This window comes from Solenopsis invicta, chromosome 16, assembly GCF_016802725.1.
Source record: "Solenopsis invicta isolate M01_SB chromosome 16, UNIL_Sinv_3.0, whole genome shotgun sequence".
NCBI lineage: Eukaryota > Metazoa > Arthropoda > Insecta > Hymenoptera > Formicidae > Solenopsis > Solenopsis invicta.
In genome coordinates, this window is record NC_052679.1 from 9,727,357 (window position 1) to 9,747,686 (window position 20,330).

The 20,330-nt window shown below is 27.9% G+C and overlaps 1 protein-coding gene across 8 annotated transcripts in view; it reads left to right on the top strand.

The window, feature by feature from the left end:
• The first annotated feature begins 4,420 nt into the window (after nucleotides 1-4,420).
• The window catches only part of LOC105193606 (protein TANC2), a 160,432-nt gene continuing 144,522 nt past the window's right edge, over nucleotides 4,421-20,330 (top strand). Inside the window, exon 1 of one of the 8 annotated variants that reach the window (XM_039458190.1) lies at nucleotides 4,421-4,756. The gene's annotated coding sequence lies outside the window, so the exon portion shown is untranslated. Of the gene's footprint in view, nucleotides 4,757-19,958; nucleotides 20,142-20,330 lie in introns of those variants that run through there. The other 7 variants (XM_039458189.1, XM_039458177.1, XM_039458187.1 and 4 more) reach the window with 7 other exon arrangements.

Here is a 20,330-nt window from a genome sequence, read left to right on the forward strand (position 1 = left end):
CAGAATTTGCTGATTTGAAATATCGTGCGCTTAACATTAAATTGCCAATGCGCGCTGACAAATTCATTCTCCAGCATTTGAATCATCTTGACGGCAAAATAATACTGGCTTCTAATAAAGAAGATCTGCCATCAATACAGGAAAGAAATTCAAAGGACATAAGCGATACTTATAAAGATAGATTTGAATCATCCGACCAAACTTCTCAAGACTTTGAATTCAATTCTATGATCGACGAATTGGACAAAATATCTGATGCCAAACCAAACAGTGATATGGAAAACACTGAAGATGGTAATGAAACATCTCATGATGATACTGAAACCCGTCCAATTGATTGTAAGGAGCCAACATCAACAGAGTTAAAAGTGGAATGCACTGAATACGATAATGAGATTAATATGGAAAACGATAATGATGACGCTCTTTCAATCCAAAATCAGACGAAATTGGAAGAAAGCTGTGATAAAAAGATTTCAAATTTTGTTAACAATGAGACTGACGGTGAAGACAATTCGTTCTTGTAATTTATTCATAAGTGATCAAGATATTAATTCAAGTACAGCTAATGTCGGTGACAATTAGAACACATGCGAAGATTGGCATGGAAAAGCTGCAAAAGAATTAAAAAGAATCAGTCAGCCCTCGGAAGATTTCCCGAACAAAAAAAAAAAAAAAAAAAACAAAGCCTTCATACATTTAGATACATGTCCGGAATAGGAAGTTATCAAAGATGCAAAGGTATCGGAACTTTCAGTATTTAAAAATGGCTTATTTTGCGAGCCTGTAATGGGAAAGATTAGAATCAACAGAAGAAACACTTGTGCATTCAATTCGCTCTTTCAAGTAATCATGAGCGCGATGGCATCAAATCGAATCTATTTTGAGATACGTGAAAAGTTTTCTAATCAAACTACACAATTGACTATGAAAATATTGACAGGCAAACGAAAAGTGACAATGACCGATTACAGAGAAAGAATGGATATACTCGCCAAAATGGAACTCTTTAAAATGGAATCGTACACAAAAATAATAAAACGAATGGATACTGAATGTAACGTCGCCCACTTAATTCAATATATATTTGGTGATATACCAAGTTATAAGATCAAAGTTCTCTGTCAATGCGGATATAACTTCAACATGTTACTTTGAGCATCAATGTTGATATAATCTTGTGCCAAAGTTTCAATTTCATGCAACAGGCAATTGATAGCGGACATAAAACAAAACAAACATGTCGAAAGTGTAAAACATTTATTGAAGACAAAGTCGAATATGGGCCACACATAATCATTGATACCCACTGTTTGAACTGATGACAAGTATACGACTAGAAATAAAGATCTTTGTCACACGATAGATTCAATTACAAAAATTGTTAAGATAAAGAATAGACCTTATTTGTTAGTCGGTGCTGTGAGTTGGTCAGAGGGACACTACGTCAGATACACAAAATCTAGTATGTACTAGCACGAGTACAATGATATCGGACCAACCCGTGAAAGCATTAATAATAAACAAAATAATTCAACCTCATCTGATTTTGTCTAATACATTCTCAGGTGAAAAAAAATCAGACACTGAAAACAATAGGTAAAGAAATCAAGATAACTAAAAAAAACCGAGATTTACCATTGCTTTTAAAATCTATTTTGAAATTATTTTGGACTTATAGTTACAAATTATTTTTTAGTTTATTAATTATTTATTTTATATTCAGTTTATTAATTATTAATTATTTTTCAGTTTATTATTTTAGCTAATGTTTTATGTATGCGAAAAAAAATAAATGTAATATCAAAAATTTAAATAATTACTAATTATACAGATAATTTTCTTAATTGCATGGACAGAGACGTACTCAATATTTATAAAATAAACAATTTTAGTTTTTAAATAAAAAGCCAAAAATATGGAGCCAAGACTTATTGCAGTAAGAAATCACAGCAAAAAAAGAAATAAAACAGCACATCAGCAAAAATATATAAAAAAAATAAAAACAGGAAAAAAAATTTTTTTAAATAAAAAAAAATTAAAAAAATATAAAATCAAAAAATATAGAGCCAATTCTTACCACGTTCTCGTCGTTGGCTCCGGGTAAAGCTAAATAAGAGTAAAAGATTATCATCGTATCAGTCAGAATTCAGAATCATAAGAAAAGTTATATTTATAACATTCTACAGTAGTATAACTTTTCTGTTTGTAATATATTTTGTAACTATTAACAAGGGTGACAGGAAGCTAGAAGATGGAGTTTTTCTCGAGATTACCTGAGTAAACTCGATCGATGATTTAAAACTTTCTGAGTCCACTGTTCGCGTACCAAAATAACTGAGCACTGTATCTTTATTTATAAAAATTATTCATAATCATTTTGCAAGCGCTGTAACTTTTCACGAACTTATGTAAGAGGTGACACAATTTATCATTCACAATATTGTAAAATATGAGTCCAAAACATGCAGCAATACCATAGCATCTTATTATCGTATAAATTCTTTATTTATAGTAATTAATTATTATTATCAAAAACGGATCTTTCAGGGGTCGCAACTCTTCACAAATTAGTGTGTGGAGACACAATGGATGATTTAAAATACTTTTGGGGCTTAAAACTTGCGGCAGTGTTACAGCATCTCATTATCGTGTAAATTTTTTATTAATAATAATTTATTATTATTATCAGAAGCGGCTCAGGGAACGCAATTCTTCACGAATTAATGTGTGACGACACAATACATGATTAAAAATATTTTGGGAGCCCAAAGCTTGCGGCAGTGTCACAGAATCTCATAATCGTGTGAATTTTTTATTAATAATAATTAATTATTATTATCAAAAGCGGCTCAGGGGCAGCAACTCTTCACGAACCAGTGTATGGCAACACAATGCATGATTTAAAATATTTTTGGGACTTAAAACTTGCGGCAGTGTCACAGCATCTCATTATCATGTAAATTTTTTATTCTTAATATATAATTATTATTATCAGAAGCGGGTCAGGGACTGCAACTCTTTACAAACTAGTGTGTAGCGACACAATGCAAGATTTAAAATATTTTTGAGGCTCAAAACTCGCAACAGTGTCACACCATCTCCCTGTTGTGTGGATTTTTTATTCATGATAATTATTTATAATTATTAGAAGTGCTCTAGTTGTCACAGCTCTTTACGAGCTTGTGCGTGAGGACGTCATTCGTCATTTAAAACTTTTATACAGCCCAAAACTCGTGCCAGAACTGTAGCATCTCACTATTGTGTATTTCTTATAATAATTACTATAATTATTGGATTTTAATTGTCAGAATTATTCACTGAATCTATCTAGACTTTAGAACTCCATGGATTTTTACTTTCCCACCGTTAAAGATTCAAGATACGGTGAGATGTTATTTGACATTGTCGGAAGTTAGCATCTCATTTCTTAAAATCGCGATTTTTATAGTAAATTTAACAAAACTGTTGTTAAAACTTATCAAGAGCTATGCAACTATGCTGAATGCTAATTAATACGCAGTTTAATCGTGAGATGCTCATACTTCAGATGATAACTTCACACACTCTTAATTTTTAATTACTTTTTCATAGTCGCAATAGTCATGAATGCTTCAAGCATTTATAGTCAATTTGAATGTTTTATACATAGTTGAACCGTAGACTGTGCTATGTACTCGTATTTTTTTTATGTCAACGTTCAATATTACACTGAAAAATTCACCCACATAATTAAGAACATTTTCAACATTTTTAAAAATTATTATTAAACTTTTTCTACTTCATAAGTTGCAAGGTATTACAATAATTAAATTATTTTAATGTAAACAATTTTATTCAATATTATTTTAAACTGTCAAATTTTAATAACAGAAATACTGTACGTGATTTGGAAGAAAATTCATCTACTATAGCATTTTGAGGTTATACTATACTACTTCTTCTATTGTTTAACATATCAAGACAAGACAAAATGCCAATATGTTTCAAAATTCGATGGACAATAGCTAGTCCGGATGATTACCCAGATAGCAAGCTGATGTTACTTTGACGAACTATCGTCGAAGACATCAATTTGCTACCTTAATATGTTTTTCAGTATGTTTTAGAAGATTGCGCTCGTCTTTCAAAAATCCAACAGTAACTATCTAATATGGAAGGGAAGAAGGGAGGAAAAGAAAGGAGAAGGGCGAATGAGAGGGAGAGAGTGAGGAAGTACAAGGGGACTGAAATACGAGCAAGAAAAGCTTGCGTCTTCTTATTTTCTCACTCTATCGTACGAGCTTTTTCCCACATCTCAGGGATAAATCGAGCGTCGGCACAGCGCAGTGCAGTCAGTCGGGGCGCGCCGATTGGTTCGGAAGTCGGAGAGAATAAGGAAGGCAAGTTCACGTGAGATACTCGCGAGTACTTTCCATGTATTTGTTCGAATAATTTATTTATTTATTTATTTATTTATTTTAATTATTTATTTATATTGCTAAAAGCAATTTGATATCATCAAGCGTATTCGTATGCAGTCTAAAGTTCTGTTTTCGAGCTTCTCGTATTCAAGCCCAATCATTTTGTTTCTTTCGTTCTGCGACGTTCTAACACGATCTGTTCTTGATAATTGTCGCAAAGTTCACCTTCTGTTACGAAGAATTCCCAAAGAAAAAAAGGAAGAAAGTGTCGTAGTCATTGTCGAACAAAAATCTTGCAAGAAGTTGACACGACAGCCGTCCGACACAATCCCGCATCGCTACTATTTGGAGGGGTAAGTTCTTGCTCACTACAATTTCTTGTCGTCGACCGTGTATTAAAAATAAAGAAAAAAAACTTTTAAGTAAAAGAGTAAAAAGAGATCTACGACATATGTGACGCGTGTTCCAAGTCGCGATTATTTACTATAGGGCGTGACTGGAATGAGCGTGATTCGAGTTTATAAAACCTTTTTAAGAGAAATATTTTATACCGCGTATATAAAAAACTTCTGACCTTATATCCTTTAAAAACGTGTATTAGGACTGTTAAGAAATAAATATTAGATCGATTAATAAACCCATACAGCACAGAAAATTGCAGCAACATTCCAGCAATGTTGCAAATTGCAATGCAATATTACGGAGACATTGCAGAAACATAAATTAACAACATGCCTGCAATATCTTATCAATATAACATTAATATTCCGGAAACATTGCAATATTATAATTTTTTAAGTATAAATGGCAATAAAGGGCCAAAGCAGAATATTTGCGTATAATAATATATTAATTTAACTCGTCCATAATTATTCATCTGCATTCAGCAAACTTAGGTAACGTTACTAAACTTTCCGGTGAATCTCTACATTGATTTATTGGTTCTAAAAGTAAGAGCTAATCACGCGCGATTGCTACAAAGCAAGTTGGTCGATCCAATCAGTTGGCGTATCATTGTGATTGGTTAAAAATATTTAGTATATTTTTTTTATTGTATTACAGATTAAGGATATAAATTTTATCTAATTTTACATTATTTTAAAGTAATATTACTTTTTTAATAAAAATTTATAATTCTAAACAATATTTGTATAATAATACCTAAATAAGTTTAAAACTTAAAAATTTTATCACAAAAGTAATGTTTGCTAATTAAATAAATAAATAAGTAAATTATACATTTGGAATTGCCAAGATTTTTTTTATGTGGAAATGTAAAAGCTGGAAAAGACTTTTGTATAATGCATAAGAGAATGAACCAGAGTCCTTTATTTCCCTCTCTAAAATAAAAATGAAGGATTTTGATTGGTACATTCTCTTATGTGTTATGCATTATGCAAGAATATGTGCTTCCGGTTTTACTCAAAATTAATATACAGAGCATTTCAGCCTAGAATATTCCAGCAACGTTGCTGCAAATGTTATTGTTAAAATGTTGTAATATTATAATAAATGTTGTGATGTACATATTAAAAATATAGCGTTTCATTATTCATACTAAATACATATCGTTGCAATGTTGCTGGGATGCTTTAATGCAATATTTCAAAAAGCGGACATCTTAATGTTGCTGTAATTTTACAGCAATGTTGCAGCAATGTTTCGCAATCAATATGCAATGTTTCAATAAAATGATCCTGCAATGTTTCTACAATCTCTCTGTGTTGTATGAGAAACGATTAGCAAAGTATTTGATTAGACATAAAATACAAAATTGTTTCACGTAAATCTGTACACAAATCCTAAAATGTAAAATGCGATAAATGTTTAAGGTATCTAAAAGTATATGTCGTAATAGTTTAAATGTATATAAATGTATGTTCAGCAAAAGTTTAAACCCATACAACACAGAATATTGCAGCAACATTGTAGCAATGTTACAATGTTACAATTGCAATGCAATATTGCAGAGATATTGTAGAAACATTGCGATGTTGAATGTTGAAGTGTGAATACTTTTTCAATATTGAATTTATGTTGATTTTTCTACATTAGACATTAGACATTGCTGCAATGTCTCATTAATATTGTATCAATATTTCACAATGTTGGTGCAATATTCGCAATTTTGCGATTAAATATTGCTGAGATGTTGATAGAATGTTAGTGTGCTGTATGAGAATGCTATTGCATTTTCATATAATTTTTAGTTTCATAAAATAAGCTTAAAATAATTAAAATAATTAACAGGATCACAGTGAAGTAAAAACTTAAGGTTGCATTAATTTCATTAATTCTAAATATATGGTATATTTGCATGCACAAAAATGTGTACAAAAATCTTTTTATTAATACATTAATACGTATAGTATAAATACATATAAATAATATTATAAAACATGAATGGACTATTACGTTTTAATTTCAGTTTTTTTTCTTATAAACTTTATAATTAAAATGCATTTAAAGACATTATTTGGTAAGTTAAAATTATTGATGGAAAATTAATTAAATTGTAAGTAAAATGAAATATATACGTTTATTCTGTGACAAATAATAGCTACACCAACACTCAGCAGACATTATATTTCGTAGAATTAATTATAATTACCAGTGATAAAATAAATAATTCCAAATTTAATCGACAAATTGGCAAATTATTGGTTAAACTTGTTCATAACAATTTGACCTAAAATTCAGGTCCTTTTTAAATGAGTCGATTAAACAATATTGAATTATTTGTTCAAGAAACACGACCATCCATGAGTTTTTTTCAAAAAATTTATTTGTCGAGTACTAAAGAAAAGAATTATGAAATAAATAAATGAAGAAGATATACCATAAAGAACATAAAAGAAATTAGAAAAAATTTACTTTTACATATTTCCATTATCAAAAATCTGTTTAAATTAAGAAGGCTTGGTGAGGTGTTAAAATATATTAATCAATACTTGTCAAAATCACAAGCATCTTTGTAAAACAAAGGTTTGTGATTGACAATTTACCACGAAAATAAAATGGACAATGACAAGGACAAACATTGCGTGCATATTATTATTCCATTATAAATGGAGTTTAAGTTCTCTGTGTCTTTCTGTAGATTAATTGTGTTTATGCTTTTTTTTAATGAAAAACATTTCAACAATTTCTTTGTTTATCTTGTTTTTCTTATAATTTAATATACAGGTTATTGACCAATTAAAATTAAAATTTTTAATTAGCTGGTGTTTACTAACAACAGATTGATTACTTCCATGTTTTTTGTACTCTTTGTTACAAGTTTCTAAATAGCGTTTAGTTTGTCCAACGAGAATTAGAATCGATGAACTCTAAACTGCATACACAATCTTTATGTTTTTCTCTCCTTGCTTAAAAAGTCTTTATCTTTTTTTATCAACCTAATTTTTTCAGAACAATAAAGAGTGCATCAAGACCTCATTTGTTCAGAGTGTGGCTAATATTCTCATTAATCCCCTCAATATGTAGTAGTGTATGCACCTTCTAACGTCAAAGCAATCAGCACTTGTATTGACTAACTAATGTTCGTTGTACATCGGTGATACTTTAATTCTTCAACTTGTCTATTAATGTATTATTTATTATGTTACGTTATTATTATTAAGAGTTTGCTCATAATCAAATATTATATTAAATAGAATCTAAAAATACGAAAAATAATTCGTAAAAAGATTTAATTGAAAAGCAATAAGTGATTTTTAATCATAGTTTCAAGTTTTCATGTCATAAGATTATTAATTCTTTGTAACAAATGTTATAATAATAGATGTTATGACAAATATAATCTAATTAACGTTTTGCGATCAGTATTACTCGATTTGGTCTAATTTTAAATTAACTTTTAAATTAAGTTAATTTTATTTTAAATTATTGAAGCATAATTAATAACGATTTCCTGACGATGCAAATAAGGATTGATACATTTTATTTTAATATAGCAATTTTTCCTTAAGTGTGGCGTTATTTCAGTGACGATTTTCTACGAAAAAGAATACATAAGAAAATGTAGAAATAAAATGATCTCCGAGTGGTGACAAAACCCTTGAAAATTTGTATACTTCTTTGTTAAGTTTGTAAGGAATTATAAAAGCTATACGACAGTTGTATTTATTGGAGAAAGATAAAAATTTTTTCGATACCGGCGTGAGTTGATGTAAGGAACAATAATATATTTTTTCTTCTCCTTTTCGATATCATTTTCCATTTATTATTAATCTTTCCATTAGTGTCACTTTTATAAAAAGCATATTTTTATTTAAATAGAATCATGGAAAAGAAAAATTTAATGGATAGTTATTTTCTAAGAAAATATTAACTAAAAGTATAAAATTCTTCTGAAGACACTGCGGGTATGACTAATTAAATTATTTTGTATACCATGCCGAAAATAATATCTTTTTTTATGGCTTAACGGATGAAGCGAAAAGAAGTTGAGTTATATATCTTCCCGAAGAAGTGGATTTATAATACTAATCGAAAATACTCCTATTATTATATTTTATTAACGTCAAGAAAATTAAGTGTTTTTCCTTCTCCATCTCCATTGAGCGGTGATGTACGGAATTAAATGTGTCGAGTAAGATAATAAATTTAAGGGAGCCGCCAATATGATGTCATCATCTACACATCTATAATAAAATGCAATATGAAAAGATAGTTTTTTAATCGCAGCATTCTCCAAATCTGCTAAAATAGGAGATAATGGAGGTTTCAAATTAAAAATCTGTTTTTAGTAAATATTATTAAATTCAAAAAAGTGAAATCTATTATTAAATTAATTGCTTTAAAGAATTTATTAAAGGAAATAGAAGTATTTTTAAAAATCAAATCCAATCTCGTTGTGATGCTTCTCACCGCTATTATTATTTTACAATATTAGTTTTTTCTGGTTGTGTTTTTATTTAAACGAATAATAGAAAAGTTATTTTAAGTACTATTTTGCATATGTAAAAATTAATGAAAAAAATATAATTTTGTACACATTTACAAAAAAATATACTTTAATTATATGGTTTATCTTTTGAACAAGACGTATTGAAGTGATATATCAGTGATATACATGTCTAAACATAAGTTCATAAATCATCTCTTAAGTAACAAAAATCAAGTAATGTTGGTAACGGTTATGACTTGGATGGGTAATCGCCAAAAATTTCTGGAAAAACTTTTTGAAAAAAGTTTCCAACTTGCTTTTTTTAATTTAAAGAACATTTTTATTTTATTTAACGTTAAAGACTTTTTTTACAATATTAATATAAATATTTTTTAATGGAATAAGTTTGGAGATCGGTTACGGGTCAATCCCGTTTGGGGATAAATACTGTTGAGGTTTCAAAATTATCTAAACATTTTAAGGTGATTGTGGGAGTCATTTTAGTTTTTGTGAAGGTTTTTTTGGCATGAAGTGCTAAAGAAGTGTTTCTTTTAAAAAAGAAGTCATTTATTAAAGTAATAAATTATTGAGGATTGAGATGCGATTTAAATGACGTTTATAATTTAATAACTGGAGAAATTATTAGAACAGAAGAGAGTAATATGACATCCATTTTTATTTTATTGAATAACTTTGTTGATAATTAATATTTTCTATTGAAACTTGAACGATTACATTTGTCAGAGTGTTGTTCGACAGATTCTAGACTCAAAGTAATGAAATATTTATTATTTAGGACGCAATTTATAAAAATCTAAATGCACTGCATAATCAGTAGAAGAAAAAAAGTGATTGTAATATGGCTATCCGTAACAATAATTTTAAAAAAATTAGTTTAGTTTAAAAGAAACACAGTACCTTATAAAACACAGTACCTTATAAAATTATATATTTTTAATTTTTTATTGTTTAGAATTTGTCTGGTTTAGAATTTTCTTGCGTTTAGAAGCTTTAGAAATACCATTAGAAATTTCATTAAAAATATCATTTTATCTCTGTTTAACATTAAACAAAAAACATAAAATAATGTCTTTAATGTTTCTAAACACCGCTCTCTAGAATGACAATCGATTTATCGAAGAAATACTTTGATATAAAAAATTTGCTTAAAAAAGCATATTAACAAAATTCCATGTTATTGTTTTAACTTTGTATAACTCCAAATGTGTATAGCTGAATAAAAAGGTAAATAATAAAAAAAAAACACTCAAGTGTATGTACATTCGTGTAATAATACACTCAAGTTTAAGAATAATAGAAAGTATGAGTAATTAAGGTTAAAGGTAAAATTTAAAAAAGTTTAGAAGTGCTCAAAAGTAAAAATGCCTTATAACAATTGTCAATCACTATGTATTAGCATATTAGCATCACTATAAAACGTCGTTCTACTAAACAAATAACTCCATAAGCATTTGTTAGAAAACGTCATCTAATAACGGAAATAATAAGGGTAGTCATAGTTGTTGACAATAGCCATAATACCTTCTTTTCCTCTATTTTTTAAATTATGTAGCAAATGAGTTTATAGAATTTTTAAGTTAAAACATATTATTATCAGTATAATATACTGACGACGTAATTCAAGCGGGATTATATTTTGTGACAAATTAACTATATCTAGCGATAGTTTATTTATTTTTACTTTTATTGAATTCAAGGCATAAATTTTTTTTAATATTCAAAATTTAAATAAAAAAATCTATTAATTAAAAAATAATTAGCATTAATTAGTATTTTCTGAAATGGTGAATACATGGTGCTATTTTCCACGACCCCAAAGTCTTTGGAATTATGGTGCAAAACAATAATGCTTATAATTGATTGCAATAACAACTTAGAATAAAAAATGAAAATATATTTTAAATGAGATATGTGCAGAGGTTATAATTTCCGCTCACACATACAAGTATGAAAAGCATCGGTTCCCTATGAGGCGTACTTTTCGAAAGGCATAAGTTACAACAACCAATCGCAAATTTGTTTAACATTTCTGTTAGAGAATATAAAAGAAACCTTAATCAACAATTGGTTGTATTAGTTACGCATTTCTTTCAATTCCGCGAAATATGCCCCATGTGAATGCCGATTTTGGGGAATCGATCACGTAACTTTTTCCCTAGGATGAAAAAGTGAAAAGTGAAATTTCTAACCATTAACTTCAATGATTTTTTACTTTTCCACCCTAGGGAAAAAGTTACGTGATCGATTCCCTGTAGCGGGATTCTGTAACTCTTAACGACAGCTAGGGATATCGTTACATACCACTCGATTAAGGAAAAAAACTTGTTTACTAACGAATTAAATCATTATTAATCACCATTTTGTCAATTAATTATTCTACTAAAAATTGTTCGAAGAAGTAATACTATCACACGATACGTGTTTATCCGACAATATTAAACGGTCAACTGATTTTAGTAATAAAATTCATTTCTCACTATCAAACACGTACTGTTGAATAATTTTTCGGCGGCTAAAATTCATTCGAAGAAACATACTATCATATAGCGTTACTATCATACAGCACTCATTTATATAATTTTGTCAAACAATCGACCAATTTTGGTTATGGTTATACAACTGAAAAGCAACATTTACAAAATATTTAGAAACAATATTATTAAAACGTTTTTTAAATGTTTGGAAATATCATATTATTAAGTAATGTTTTTAAAACATTTATAAAATATTATATAAAAGCGTTAAAAAAATATTTAAAACAATATTATTAAAACATTTTCGAAACATTTGGAAATATCACATTATTAAAGAATGTTTTGAAAACATTTTTACGATATTATGTTAATGTAAGAACGTTGATAAAAGTTATATAAAGTTAATGTTTCAAAACGTGTGTTTCTTGTTTACTGGGTAAATTATCAACTTATTTAAATATATGTCCGAGTATGACCTTAAATAACCTTATAACCTTATATAATCATATATGATCATAAAAGTTTTTATGCGGACAAAATTTATACATGCAAATAAAATTACTTTATATATGAGTATATAAGATATTTTTTCTCGAAATTACTGTAATGTTGCAACAATATTACATCAACATTAAGCAATGTTCTTACAATGTTGCAATCTTGTAATTAAATATTTCTGCAATTTTTCTGTGCTTTATGAGATAGATATCGTAAGTAACATGGATTACAATAGCTTGATGAATACCTAGATCGGAAGTATTCTCCATTTCTCACTAAGTGCATAATGATACGTTTCTTGTCTCAAGAGATGTGGCGTCGTCTTGAGGGGAATATCGACTCTTCTTTTTGCCTCGTATCTATGAATATAACCTATGGATACCTATGGGTGTGTAACGTTGCCGCACCGTGCCGCTATTTTTGTCAGTTCAACAGTCATCCGGTCAAGGTGCGGAACGTGACTATTTTCATGAGAAATCACGCGCAGTTCTTTTCACGTTTTCAGCTTTGTATTCCTGTGTGGCTATTTAATGTTCGTGCTTTCTCACTACTATTTCTGTAGTAATTATTGGGATTTAGCATTTGTAAATTGATTTGAGGGGTTATACCTAGTTGCAAGGCCAAAAGAGTACGTATTTTTGGGAATTCCTTTTATAAACTTGAAAACCTTTTGATACAAACGTTTATGTATTCAAATATTTGTATTTTAAAGATAATTCAGTAATTTTTTTAGTAAGTAAAATATTGCTAAATAAAGAAGATATGAACAATTTTTTAGGAACAGTCTTTGTTAGAAACGTTTTGCGGCGACCACTCAAGCTTTAAGCTGATCTATTTGAAATTAAAAGAACCCGACAAATTTAGTTAATATAAGGCTTGTTTTCTATTCCTGCACTAGACTGCACTAGAACATTCCTTCTTGTTTTCGCTAACTTTCAAACATACCTGTATACCTATTTTATTTTAAGTGTACACTAATTCAGGGAGTTCAGAAACAGATAATATATAAGATTATCTAATGCCCGATCGTTTATTTTTTCAAAAATTTAATTTCCGACAAAATGACGGCTGTTTAAAGTTGAAAGTATGATTTTCCGACTAAAAAGTTGCTCGTTTTTTTCGAAAAAAAAATACACAATGGAAAAAAGTCATGATCGGGCACTAGATAATCTTACATATATATTAAGAAGATGCTATAAGACCTATCAACTATTGTTGGAGACAGTAACCTCTTTGCTTGCCATCGTTACGTGCGCTAAACGAAATTTGTACACGTATAGCTGTTTACCTATTAAATTTTTTTGTTAGGTTTTTAACTGGAGTGACATACAGCTAGTGTTGTTTGTTAGAGTTTTCTGAAGTCCAGGCTGGTCTCATTTCATACATACGAGCTACAGAGCGTCAGTTAATGACAAAAGTTAAACCTCGGTTGACAGATCCACGAGCCAAAAATAAATAAATTTTTAACTTTTTGTTCGATTTTCCCGTAAAATTTACCAGCCTGGACTTTGTTTTGGTGCGTACTTTTATTCTGTAAAAGGATTTTGTGATTTGTAGAGCCAATCCAAAAATTAATGAATACTGTAATAGGTATGTCGGTAATTCCCGTCAGTATAACATCCTCTTAACTGTCAGGTTTTTTTATTTCAGATGAACTGGCTTGAAATTTAAGTGGTCACCGCAAAATAAAAACTGCTTCTGAGAAAATGTTCATATTTTCTTTAATAATCAATATTTTACTATAAAAAATTATTGAATTATTCTTAATTCTAACATATATTTAAATACATCAACATTTGTTTCAAAAAGTCTCCGAGTTTAAACAGAATTCTAAAAAATACATGTTTGTTTAGCCATGCAACTATAAACCAATCGTCGATTAAGTTCTATTGTTATTTTTTGCGAAAGGAAATGAGAAAATTTTATTCCCTAGCAATAATTTAAAGTATACAAGTCTAAATTAAGGGTATTCTTCCAAATGCCCTCTTCCCTTTCAATCTCAAATTTTATACATAAATTATATTTAAAATAAAAAGTGAAATAAACGCGGTCCCAACTTTTGGAAATAAAAAAAATTTATAAAATATAAAAAGTTTTATAAAATATTATTATAATATCACATTCACTCATCGGTTAAGAGAATTAAACTAATTATTTAATCAGTTTTAAATTAGAGAATTTGTTTTTAAATCAGAGAATGTTTATCTTTTTAAATTATTTAGAGTTTGTGAGATTAATATCTTGCTTTGCAAAACAGAGCGACGCTTATTTCTGTTAGATTTTTTCGTCTTGTAAGAACGCATCGAACTTAAATTTATTGATATCAGAGCTGAGAAACCCCTATATTAAATATATATCCTATCTTGTTTTGTATGTATAATTTTTTACTTTTTCTCGAAGTTGGAACCACATACACTTTACTCCTCACATTGAATATAATTTGTGTAAAATTTCAAATTGGGAAGTACGTTTGGAATAACTGCTTTAAATCAATGATCCCATACAGCACAGAACGTTTAAAGAACGTTGCTGAAATATTGCAATGTTGATTGTTGAAGCGAGAATGTTTTTATAATGTTGAATTTATGCTGATTGTTAATGTTTCTGCAACATTAAAATAATCTTGAACAAATTATTATTGATATTTTTTAATTGATCAAAAATGAAGAAGAATAGAAAGTCATATAAATAGAATAAAATGTAATAGAATAGAATTTTATATAATATATAATAAATAATATGGTAGAATTTAAATAAATGTATAATAATTAATAAAATATACAAATTTAATTTGTTAATAAAAGCAAACCTAATTACATGAAACGATTTTTAATTTTGTAGAGATTTAAAATTTTTGTATTGTATAATTAATTTTATATTATTAAAAAATTGAATAAAGTAAATGTGTTAAGTTTTTAAATTATCGGAAAAAGAACGTAATTAAAAAAAAATAGTATTAATTTTATTATTTAAAATTTGATTTTTTGACATTCTAAAATATACATTTATCTAAAAATGCTACATTTTGGAAAAGCAGAAGAATTAATTTTAAATAAGAATCAATATTATTTTTTAAATATAAATTTTTTCCAATAATTAAAAAAAATTAATTTTACACACTTATTTTATTCAATCTTTCTGAAAATATAAAATATACATAATATATTTGAAATTTACATTGCTTATATCTTGAACAAATGTATCAATCAGTACTGAATTGCAATATCTGTAAGACATAGATTCAACAGACATTTTTGTGATGTGTTTTTAACGTTATATATACATATACTTCACAAATACGCAACATTCGTACTGCAACATTCGTAATTTTGCAATTCAATACTATTGAGGTGTTGATTCAGCATTAATGTATTATAGCGGCTATATTGTAGATCCAATTCTTCATGTATGGATGTCCATTTGATGTAGAGATAATATTATGACCAGCCCCATTACAAAAAAAAACACTCAAAATTTGAGTGTTTACATTTAAGTTTTAACACCCAATTTTGGAAATTTACTCTAAACATTGAGTGTATACACTGGTGAAAATTTTTCTTAATTTTTATACAAATTAGAACATTTTTCAGAAAAACTCATGTTTATTAGATATCTTAGAAATTTTCATAGTTGTGAATTTAAAACTATTTTGAAATTTTTCATTCTATAATTTAAAAAAATGCTTTTAACTTTTAGATTTTATAATTGTTTGTCAGAAATTATAAAATAAAAAATCTTTAAAATTTAGGATATTTTACAATTCTCAGGGGACGTCCCTCTGTAGCCGTAGCGCTCCACGCGTGATCGGTCGACGAGCCTCGAGCGGTAGTAGGGAAAGAGTGGGAGTCGCCTCAAGAATCGACTCAAAATATGCATTTCGTTGTAAGCACTGATTTATGCTACATAATAAATAGAATTTATTAATTGTAGTGTGATAATTAGAATTGATAAATTCGCATTTACACGCGGCTTGCGTATTGATTTTTTGCTCTATTTTAGTAGTTGTTTGATAAAAATAATATAGAATTGGACTCAAATAGACATTCGGCTATCACTGAACATATTATAAATTATAATTATAAAATGAATTAGAGTATGATTAAAACTTTTGATTATGAAAATAATTATCATAAGACTGATTTTTGAAGTAATTTACATAAAAGAACAGAAGAATAGTTTGAATCATAATATAGATCTAAGATATCGAATTACTACATATGGTTTTTATTTTAATATGTTGAACGAATTTACTATCTTGTAACCATATCAAGGATTTTTGGACAGACCTTATTTTATTTATTGATTTATAATCAAAATCTTCACGGTTATCCTCGGGACACAGTTATAACGTACAGAGACATTCTCAACAATATTATTTTATCAGTTTAATTCTTTTCAAGATTATAGTAATTACTTAAAAATATCTAGGAAATGAGTTATCATTTTTGTTATAGTCAAGCAACACATTCTTTTTTATTTAATTTAATTTAATTTCTATTTTTGACTAGTTTTTACTTATTTAATTTTTATTTATAGATTGACTTTTATTGGTTTTATTTTTTAACGTACTGCCTAGCTTGACTTAACAAAATTCTCACTTCCGACCGAAGAATGATGTGATGGGAAATTTTTCTTTTACACCGGTTTCACACTCCGGGCTAAAACTATGTATTGTCACGTATGCTTTTGCGTATTAGAATGTATAATATAATCAAATTAACAATCTTATTTAAAAAAAAACATTTTAGTCCAAAACAACTAAAGGTGAGAATTAAATATTGTAAAGGAAATACGAATAATCCAGTACCTTTAATTATTTAAACCTGAACGTTTGAAAAAAAGCATAATTATGAGTGCATCAGAAATGTTAGCATTGGTGATTCACTTTCTTATTTGAATTGGTGATCCAGCTCCTTTAACAAAAATTGTAAGCGATTTTAATCTAATTTTGTACAAAATGTTTAATATTCTGGTAATGAGAACAATTTCTGAATCTTCAATTTTTTTATCTAAAGTATTTAATTGCAGATCATCAACTTTATTGTCATTTATTTACAAAAACATTAAAGTTTAAGTTTCATATATTATTGCTCTACAATTCTAGAAGAAATAGGTCTTTTGGGTTACGAGATATAAAGCTTTTCATGAGCATCTAAGAGCTATTGCTGCAACTTCCTATTTCCGCATAAAGCTTCTAGTATTGTGCATTAAACAACGATTGAAATTACCTTATAAACTTTTAAGCAGAAAAGGTCTTTCGAATCTTATAAAATGCGGACAATTTATGCATTATGTGATACAAAGGAAATATGATTACATACTGTATAATAAAAACAAGTAATATTTTATTTCTGAAAAAGCAAATGCTTTTGGTTTTATTAAAATTAATAATATTAAATATAACATAGAAAAAGTGTTGCTACTAAATGATACAGAATTTGATACCTTATTAGAGTTTAGATTACTCCTGTACATTTTCTTGGATAAAAAAATATTATTTTTATATTGTCTCCAGTAACGATAGTTTCATTTCAAAACTATTTGCAGGCTTATCAAATTTCAATAAATAAGAATGCTCAATGGTTATTAATACAGTGAAACAATTTGGCAAATAAGCTCTCTTATAACATTCACATAATGGGCAATTGAAAAAATTATATTGTTACGCTACAATAATTTGAGATTAAACTATTATTTGTATATTTAGTTTTTAAGACACCTAACTTTCTGTTATTTGATTGCAAATACACAAAAAAATCTCAGTTTGTGCAATTAAATAAGTATGAAACAAGAATAAGGTAACGAGGAATAATCCTAAGTAACAACACACATTATTTTGACATCTGAAAATTGATCATTACAGGATCAAAAAAGTATAAATATGATGCTCTTATGTCACAAATCGTTTGACATGTCAAAACATCTTAATGACGTCTCTTGACGTCAATAACACGCCATTAAGTATATTGTACAGGGTGTTGCAGATACATACATTTAGGACGCACAACTGGTTGCATACGGCAGACTGCCAGGGGCAGTTGTCATTAATGAAATTTAATTATTTAATTTTTAGTTTAAAAATTGTTGAAGGAATAATTGTAGGAATTTTATGTTTAATTCAAGTAGATATAAAAAGATTAGTAATTTATTCGTCTGTAGTTTATATGAATATAATATTATGTGTTTTAATAACTATAAAGTATTTTAGGTAGATATATTATGATGATTTCTCATGGCTTATGTTGTTCAGGATCATTTTATATAATAAATTTATTTTATAGACGGAGAGGGAGACTTTTGTTAATTTTTAATAAGGGAATAATAAGAAAAATATTTTCTGTAATAATTTGGTGATTTTTATTGCGTGTGGCTAATTTTTCTTTTCCTTCTTTATTAAATTTTTTTAGAGAGTTAATAATTTTAATGACTATTTTACATGACAAATTTCATTACGCCTAATCAGTTGTGTGTCCTAAATGTATCTGCAACACCCTGTACAAAAGCGTCATTAAAAACAACTATTTTATGACGCCTTAATAATGTTAAAAGACGTCATAAATTAAGATCTTGAAATATTGTAAATAGTCTGAAACATTAAATGGTTATTTTGTTATTCTTGGTCACTTTTGGTCATTATTTTTGTCAAATTATGATCAGTTTTTGACGTCAAAATGTCGCGTGCTTGTTACCTGTAATATCCCGATAACTTGTACAGCACAAAAATTTGCAGCAGAATATATAGTAGCTGTAAAATTACAACATTGCATATTACAGTATAATATTGTAGACATAAACAATTTTTTTACAATATTATTTTAGAAATTTTGGATCAACGTTTAAAAATATTGTGAAAAATAATGTGAAAATAAATTATATGCTTCACACACCTTTGAAAAAGTATATCTCAAAAATTGTATTTGAAGATGAAAATAAATAAGATGTATTATAGCAATAAAAATGTTTCTTCTGTTTAAGAATTAATTCAGAAATATATATTTCTGGAATTTATATTTACTAAAATAAATTACCATAATGGCATCTGAAATATTACCAGAAATCAAAACATATTATATTATAATACCGTATTACAACATTTTGCAACGTTTTTGCAATGTTGCAACCTTGCAAAAAAAAACATTTTTGCAAAGTTTCTACACTTTTTCTTCTGTATGAGAAGCAACAATGTTCCAAATTTCTAATCTTTATTAATTGCGTATTTAGTTACACCTTATTAACATTCAGTTTATCAGAAACTTCGTGTGGAACTTTTTCGACAATATCTGTTGTAGAATAGAATGGATGCTAACATATCCTATCATCATACTATCTTGTGTAATTCTCCATGTAATTCTTATCAAGTTGGTGCGCGATAATGCAAATTATTTTTTTCCGCTACTCAATTACTTAATTCGCTTAATATCCGCGACTTAATGTTGACGCAAATTCACATGCAATTATTTACATAATACATATCAACATTGATATAACATATGTTCTTTTTATCAGCAAATTTAAACTTATTCAAATCCTTAATTATTTTTCGAAGAAAAGGATTCTCATTTCATTCATCTCTGTTATATCTTTCTGTATTGCGTAAACACATATTAGAAGAAAGATAATTTTTATTTTCAGCAAATAAAGATGAAGAAATAAAAAAAGTATCGCAAAATCGTTTACTAAAAAAAAAAGGATGCGACAGATTCGAAATACGTACAAAATAGAAGTGGAAAAAAGAGATCACCAAAAAAGAGGCTGCCATATTCTAAGAATAGAAACATTCTTTCTCTCTTCTTCCGCCGGATAAGTGTCGGGGAGGGCCGCAACTTTAGATTTATCAAGATTTAGATTTACCAGGTATTTTAAGAGATATTTTCGACATTATAAATCGTTGCTTATTTTTAAAAAAATTTACATTTTTGTTAAATATTAAAGTTAATTTTGTCAAATATAAGAGTGCTGGAAATATACATACATACAGAGTATACCCGCAAGATTCTATCATAAATAAATTCACCTTTTTTAATTTTAGAAAAATATATAATA